General features: G+C 39.4%; 1 pseudogene; it reads left to right on the top strand.

The window, feature by feature from the left end:
• Positions 1 to 2,537: 2,537 nt before the first annotated feature.
• On the top strand, positions 2,538 to 5,377 carry LOC133246809 (histone-lysine N-methyltransferase SETMAR-like; annotated as a pseudogene).
• Positions 5,378 to 6,857: the final 1,480 nt, after the last annotated feature.

The raw sequence follows: 6,857 nt of genomic DNA on the forward strand, positions 1-6,857 counted from the left end.
ATTGTAACAAATTGAATAAAGACTTTACAAATCAGTTCAGTTCAGTTCAGTCGCTCAATTGTGTCCGACTCTTTGCAACCCCCTGAACTGCAGCACGCCAGGCCTCCCTGTCCATCACCAACTCCCGGAGTTTACTCAAATTCATGTCCATTGAGTTGGTGATGCCATCCAACCATCTCATCCTCTGTCGTCCCCTTCTCCTCCTGCCTTCAATCTTACCCAGCATCAGGGCCTTTTCCAATGAGTCAGCACTTCCTTTATGTGAGGTGGCCAAAGTACTGGAGTTTCAGCTTCAGCATCAGTCCTTGCAAAGAACACCCAGGACTGATCTCCTTTAGAATGGACTCGTTGGATCTCCTTGCAGTCCAAGGGACTCTCAAGAATCTTCTCCAACACCACAGTTCAAAAACATCCATTCTTTAGTGCTCAGCTTTCTTTATAGTCCAACTCACATATCCACACATGACTACTGGAAAAATCATAGCCTTGACTAGATGGACCTTTGTTGATAAAGTAATGTCTCTGCTTTTTTAATATGCTGTCTAGGTTGGTCATAAGTTTCCTTCCAAGGAGTAAGCATCTTTTAATTTCATGGGTGCAGTCACCATCTGCAGTGATTTTGGAACCCAAGAAAATAAAGTCAGCCACTGTTTCCACTGTTTCCCCCTCTATTTGCCATGACGTGATGGGACCAGATGCCATGATCTTCGTTTTCTGAATGTTGAGCTTTAAGCCAACTTTTTCACTCTCCTCTTTCACTTTCATCAAGAGGCTTTTTAGTTCTTCTTCACTTTCTGCCATAAGGGTGGTGTCATCTGCATATCTTAGGTTATTGATATTTCTGCCAGCAATCTTGATTCCAGCTTGTGCTCCATCCAGCCCAGCATTTCTCATGATGTACTCTGCATATAAGTTAAATAAGCAGGGTGACAATATACAGCCTTGACATACTTCTTTTCCTGCAGGCCAGGAAGCAACAGTTAAAACTGGACATGGAACAACACACTGGTTCCAAATAGGAGTATGGCAAGGCTGTATATTGTCACTTTAAAAATGGTCCACATCAAAAAACAAATAAAATTATTTTAAAAAGATAGCAATAAACAAAAAGTTAATATTTGGATATTATGATTGTAAGTTGCAGTCATAAAGGACTTTAAATAGTCACATTTTGAGGGGCTGCAAAATGTTGAGAGAATTTAGATTCACACAAACTAGTAATGAAAATTCTAAGTTTCAACCGCTCACCTTCAATCTTGGGATGTTCTTTATTCAGGTAAACAGTGATGACAGAAGTAACATCATTCATCAGTCTTAGGAAAATCCAGTTCACTTACCTGAATGTTAACAGGTAGGTAAACCTCCAAGCTGGGTTTTTAAAATGAAGGTTCTAAAAAAATAATTGAAAAATGTTTAAAAAGTCAAATTTGGATCAAGTATTTGTGGAAGCATTTCTGTGAAACCTCATGGTTGGCAGGGATGCTACTTGAAAACTACCATACCAGGCATTGCAACAGATTTTACTCTAAATATGAGATAGCAATTTAGCAACACTTCTCTGAAGTTGATCAACAAAGCCAGACAATTTAGATTAAGGCAAATGCTGTATTTTTCTCTGGGAAATGAATTAGTAATTAACAACTTAAATCACTGAGTAACAAATGAAGCTCCTGGCTTCCTTGGTGGGCCAGTGGTTAAGAATCTGCTTATTAATGCAAGGGACAAGGGTTTGGTCCAGGAAAATTCCACATGCCGTGAACCAACTAAGCCCATGTGCCACTACACTGAGCTTGCACGCTAAAGCCAGCAAGCCACAACTGAAGCCTATGCAGAGCAACTAGAGAACTCCTGAGCAACTCCTGGAGCTCATGCAGAGCAACTAGAGAAATTCCATGTGCAGCAATGAAGACCCAGGGCAGCCAAAGATAGATAAATAAGTATTTAAAAAAGTATAAGAAAATGAAACTGTTCATATAGGCCCAGAATGTTCACCCAATTTTACCACTGACCATTTCTTTATGATAAGGTTTTGGGTAATGTTTGCTTTACTTTTGACACCTTCTGTATTGCTTGAAACCTATGTAACACACATGCATGTTATGAAATTAGTAAAAACAACTAAGAAAAAACCTTTTTACTCATTGCCTCAATGGACTCAGGATAATCACATGAAACTTGCACTAGATAAGTTAACTTGCCCAAAGTCAGACATAGACTGGCAGAATTAGAGGGCAGATCTGAAACTTCTTTGGCCAGATATCTGGACTCTGGTGCCTATAGTCTGTAGCTTGATGTACTGTCCATAATCTTTATTTATGACAAGCTCAGAGCCTTTCCATCCCCAAAGGTCAAAGGGTGGTGCAAAAGTAATTACAGTTCTTTCACTGTTTAAATTTGTCATTTGATATTGGAATAACTTCTTAAATGAATGTAGTTATGTTATAGATTGTTTTAATGCTCATTTCTCACTTTATTTCTCTTTGCTAATGATTTATTGCTTGCTGTTTATTTTGTATTTATTTTAGACTAGGGAAACGATGTTAGACAAAAAGCAAATTTGAGCAATTTTCTTATTTTGGTTTAAAATGAATCATAAAGCAGCTGAGACAACTCAAAACATCAACAAAGAATTTTTAATGTTAATGTTTAAAATTAACTGTTAATGAATTAACAGTTAAAGAACTGTTAATGAATGTACAGTGTACTGGTGGTTCTTGCAAAGGAGTCTTGCACAGGAGATGAGAGCCTTGAAGGTGAGGAGTGTAGTGGCAGGCCATTGGAAGATGACAACGACCAACTGAGAGCCATCATCAAAACAGATCCTCTTACAACTACACAGTTCAGTTCAGTCGCTCAGTCGTGTCCGACTCTTTGCGACCCCATGAATCGCAGCACGCCAGCCCTCTCTGTCCATCACCAACTCCCGGAGTTCACTGAGACTCACGTCCATCGAGTCAGTGATGCCATCCAGCCATCTCATCCTCTATCGTCCCCTTCTCCTCCTGCCCGCAATCCCTCCCAGCATCAGGGTCTTTTCAAATGAGTCAACTCTTTGCCTGAGGCGGCCAAAGTACTGGGGTTTCAGCCTCAGCATCAGTCCTTCCGATGAACACCCAGGACTGATCTCCTTTAGGATGGACTGGTTGGATCTCCTTGCAGTCCAAGGGACTCTCAACAGTCTTCTCCAACACCACAGTTCAAAAGCATCACTTCTTCGGCGTTCAGCCTTCTTCACAGTCCAACTCTCATATTCGTACATGACCACTGGAAAAACCATAGCCTTGACTAGATGGACCTTTGTTGGCAAAGTAATGTCTATGCTTTTTAATATGCTGTCTAGGTTGGTCATAACTTTCCTTCCGAGGAGTAATCGTCTTTTAATTTCATGGCTGCAGTCACCATCTGCAGTGATTTTGGAGCCCCCAAAAATAAAGTCTGACACTATTTCCACTGTTTCCCCATCTATTTCCTGTGAAGTGATGGGACCAGATGCCAAGATCTTATTTTTCTGAATGTTGAACTTTAAACCAACTTTTTCACTCTCCACTTTCACTTCATCAAGAGGCTTTTGAGTTCCTCTTCACTCTCTGCCATAAGGGTGGTGTCATCTGCATATCTGAGGTTATTGATATTTCTCCCAGCAATCTTGATTCCAGCTTGTGCTTCTTCCAGCCCAGTGTTTCTCATGATATACTCTGCATATAAGTTAAATAAGCAGGGTGACAATATACAGCCTTGACGTACTCCTTTTCCTATTTGGAAACACTCTGTTGTTCCATGTCCAGTTCTAACCATTGCTTCCTGACCTGCATACAGATATCTCAAGAGGCAGGTCAGGTGGTCTGGTATTCCCATCTCTTTCAGAATTTTCCACAGTTTATTGTGATCCACATAGTCAAAGACTTTGGCATAGTCAATAAAGCAGAAATAGATGTTTCTCTGGAACTCTCTTGCTTTTTCGATGATCCAGAAGATATTGCCAATTTGATCTCTGGTTCCTCTGCCTTTTCTAAAACTAGCTTGAACATCAGGAAGTTCACGGTTCACATATTGCTGAAGCCTGGCTTGGAGAATTTTGAGCATTACTTTACTAGCATGTGAGATGAGTGCAATTGTGCGGTAGTTTGAGCATTCTTTGGCATTGCCTTTCTTTGGGATTGGAATGAAAACTGACCTTTTCCAGTCCTATGGCCACTGCTGAGTTTTCCAAATTTGCTTGCATATTGAGTGCAGCACTTTCACAGCATCATCTTTCAGGATTTGAAATAGCTCAACTGGAATTCCATCACCTCCACTAGCTTTGTTTGTAGTGATGCTTTCTAAGGCCCACTTGACTTCATATTCCAGGATGTCTGGCTCTAGGTGAGTGATCATACCATCGTGATTATCTGGGTTGTGAAGATCTTTTTTGTACAGTGTATTCTTCTGTGTATTTTTGCCAGCTCTTCTTAATATCATATGCTTCTTCTGGAACTACACAAGAAGTTGCCAAATAATTCAACATTGATCATTCTATAGTCATTAGGTTTTTGAAGCAAATTGGAAAGGTGAAAAAGCTCAATAAGTAGGTGCCTCATGAGCTGACCAAAAAATTTAAAAAAATTGTCATTTTGAAGTGTTGTATTCTCTTATTCTATGTAACAACAGTGAACTATTTCTCAATTTGATTGTCACATGCAATGAAAAGTGGATTTTAGATGGTACTGGCAATGATTAGCTCAGTGACTAGACCAAGAAGAAGCTCCAAAGCACTTTCCAGAGCCCAAGTTGCACCAAAAGAGGTTGTGGTCACTGTTTGGTGGTCTGCTGCCCATCTGATCCATTACAGCTTTCTGAATTCCAGCAAAGCCATTACATCTGAGAATTATGCTCAGTAAATCCAGTGAGATGTACCAAAAAGTGCAATTCCTACACCTGGCATTGGTTATCAGAAAGGGCCCAATTCTTCTCCATGACAATGCTCTACCCCACATCGCACTACCAGTGCTTCAAAAGATGAATGAATTGGGCTATGAAGTTTTGCCTCACCCACCCAATTCACTTGATCTGTCACCAACTGACTACCACTTCAAGCATTTTGACAACTTTTTGCAGGAAAAATGCTTCTACAACCAGCAGTAGGCAGAAAATGCTTTCCAAGAGTTTGTCAAATCCCAAAGCATGGATTTTTATGCTACAGGAATAAATAAACATATTTTCCATTGGCAAAAATGTTTTGATTGTAATGGTTCCTATTTTGATTAATAAAGATGTGTTTGAGCCTAGTTATAATGATTTAAAATTCATGGTCTGAAAGCACAATTACTTTTCCACCAACCAAGTTCTGCTATGGCTTAGCCATGTGACTACAAACCTTTGCTTCTACCTTGATGTCATCTAAACACTCCATAAACATTTAAGGGTATATCGAAGCACATGTGCACCAATTAATTCTTTGTCCAATCACTTCTTCCATTTCATCATGCTGAGAAGGTGACCTGTCAAGTCTGCAGCTCAGCCCTCTTGATGGATGATGTAATGGAAGCATGGCACACCAGCGTTCTCATTTGACTTGAATCAATCCATCTCTTTCCCTCCATTCATTGCCAGCATCTCAGGTCCTGAAAATGAAATCAGATTTTCCATGTTTGGACCAAAGTTTTCAAATTTCCTAGTGGCAGGGGTAAAGCTCTAATTAGTTCACATGTGCCAGCTAATTGGGTAAGAGGTTATTTTGCTAAGAATCTCATGCAAGCCTTAACCTGGGGTTAATTCGACTGTATTTGAATCAGAAGTTGCATATTAATATCCCTGCATTAGTGACAAAATGACAGGACAGTCATTTAGTTAGGAAAAGTGAAACAAAAAGAAATTATGATTTTTTCCTATGATTAAAACCAACTTCAGAAAAACTGTGCAGAGGTCAGGCTGGTCCCAGGTCATTCTACTTTATGCTCCTGTGGAATTTTCTCTTACCTAGAAAGGTCTATTGTCCCCCTCCCTGCCAAACTTTCTGTTAGAAAATGAACTAATAAACTTATTCATTCTAAGGAATACATGACTATTTCTCATCATGATATATTTACTTCATTATGGGATAAACCCTTTAGCCAAATGGATACATTTCTAATCTGTGACTTAATATTTGAGCCACATTTATAAAACAGAATTAGTTTCTAGGTAATCATTTGTGAATATTATGTATTTCCATATTATCAGTTTCTATGTGAAAGATGATATGAACATTCTACTTACTTTCTTACACAGGAAACTGTTAAAAAATGCTTTTACAGCAGCTCTGAGATGACTTCACTGACCATGGATTCCATTAATTTGGTCCACGTCCTTATTAGGAACTAATTAATTACACATGCACACAGTTGTCTAAACAACCACAGACCATCAGCTCCCAAGGAGTAATTCAGGATCATCTGACTCCTTATCTCAGAGAGACAGAAACTGACATCCCCAAAAGCAAACTTCACAGACTCCAGAATGCAGTTGGTTAATGGACAAACAGGGATTAGAATCCAGATTGGCCAATCAACAACAAAAATAAAGAGACAGATTATGCCAGTTTCTCTTTAGGTCACAGAGAAGGAATCTTCATGTATATACACCTAAGGACACACAGGGGAGAGCTAGATTCCAGAGGGGAGGTTGATGCCTTCAACAGTTCAAGAGATTACTCTGTATCCTTCATAGAAGATGCTCTCTGGTACTGAACATGTAATATTTTAAAAAAGAAAATGAGGCATATATTTAGAACTTGGGTTGCATTGCGTTCCATCAAATGTTCAAAGGATCAGTAATGGTGTGTTTTCTTTTTCTGATCAAAAAGGTGAGTATCACAGATGACCACTGTGTTTTCCTAATGT

Source organism: Bos javanicus, chromosome 4 (genome assembly GCF_032452875.1).
Source record: "Bos javanicus breed banteng chromosome 4, ARS-OSU_banteng_1.0, whole genome shotgun sequence".
NCBI classification, from domain to species: domain Eukaryota; kingdom Metazoa; phylum Chordata; class Mammalia; order Artiodactyla; family Bovidae; genus Bos; species Bos javanicus.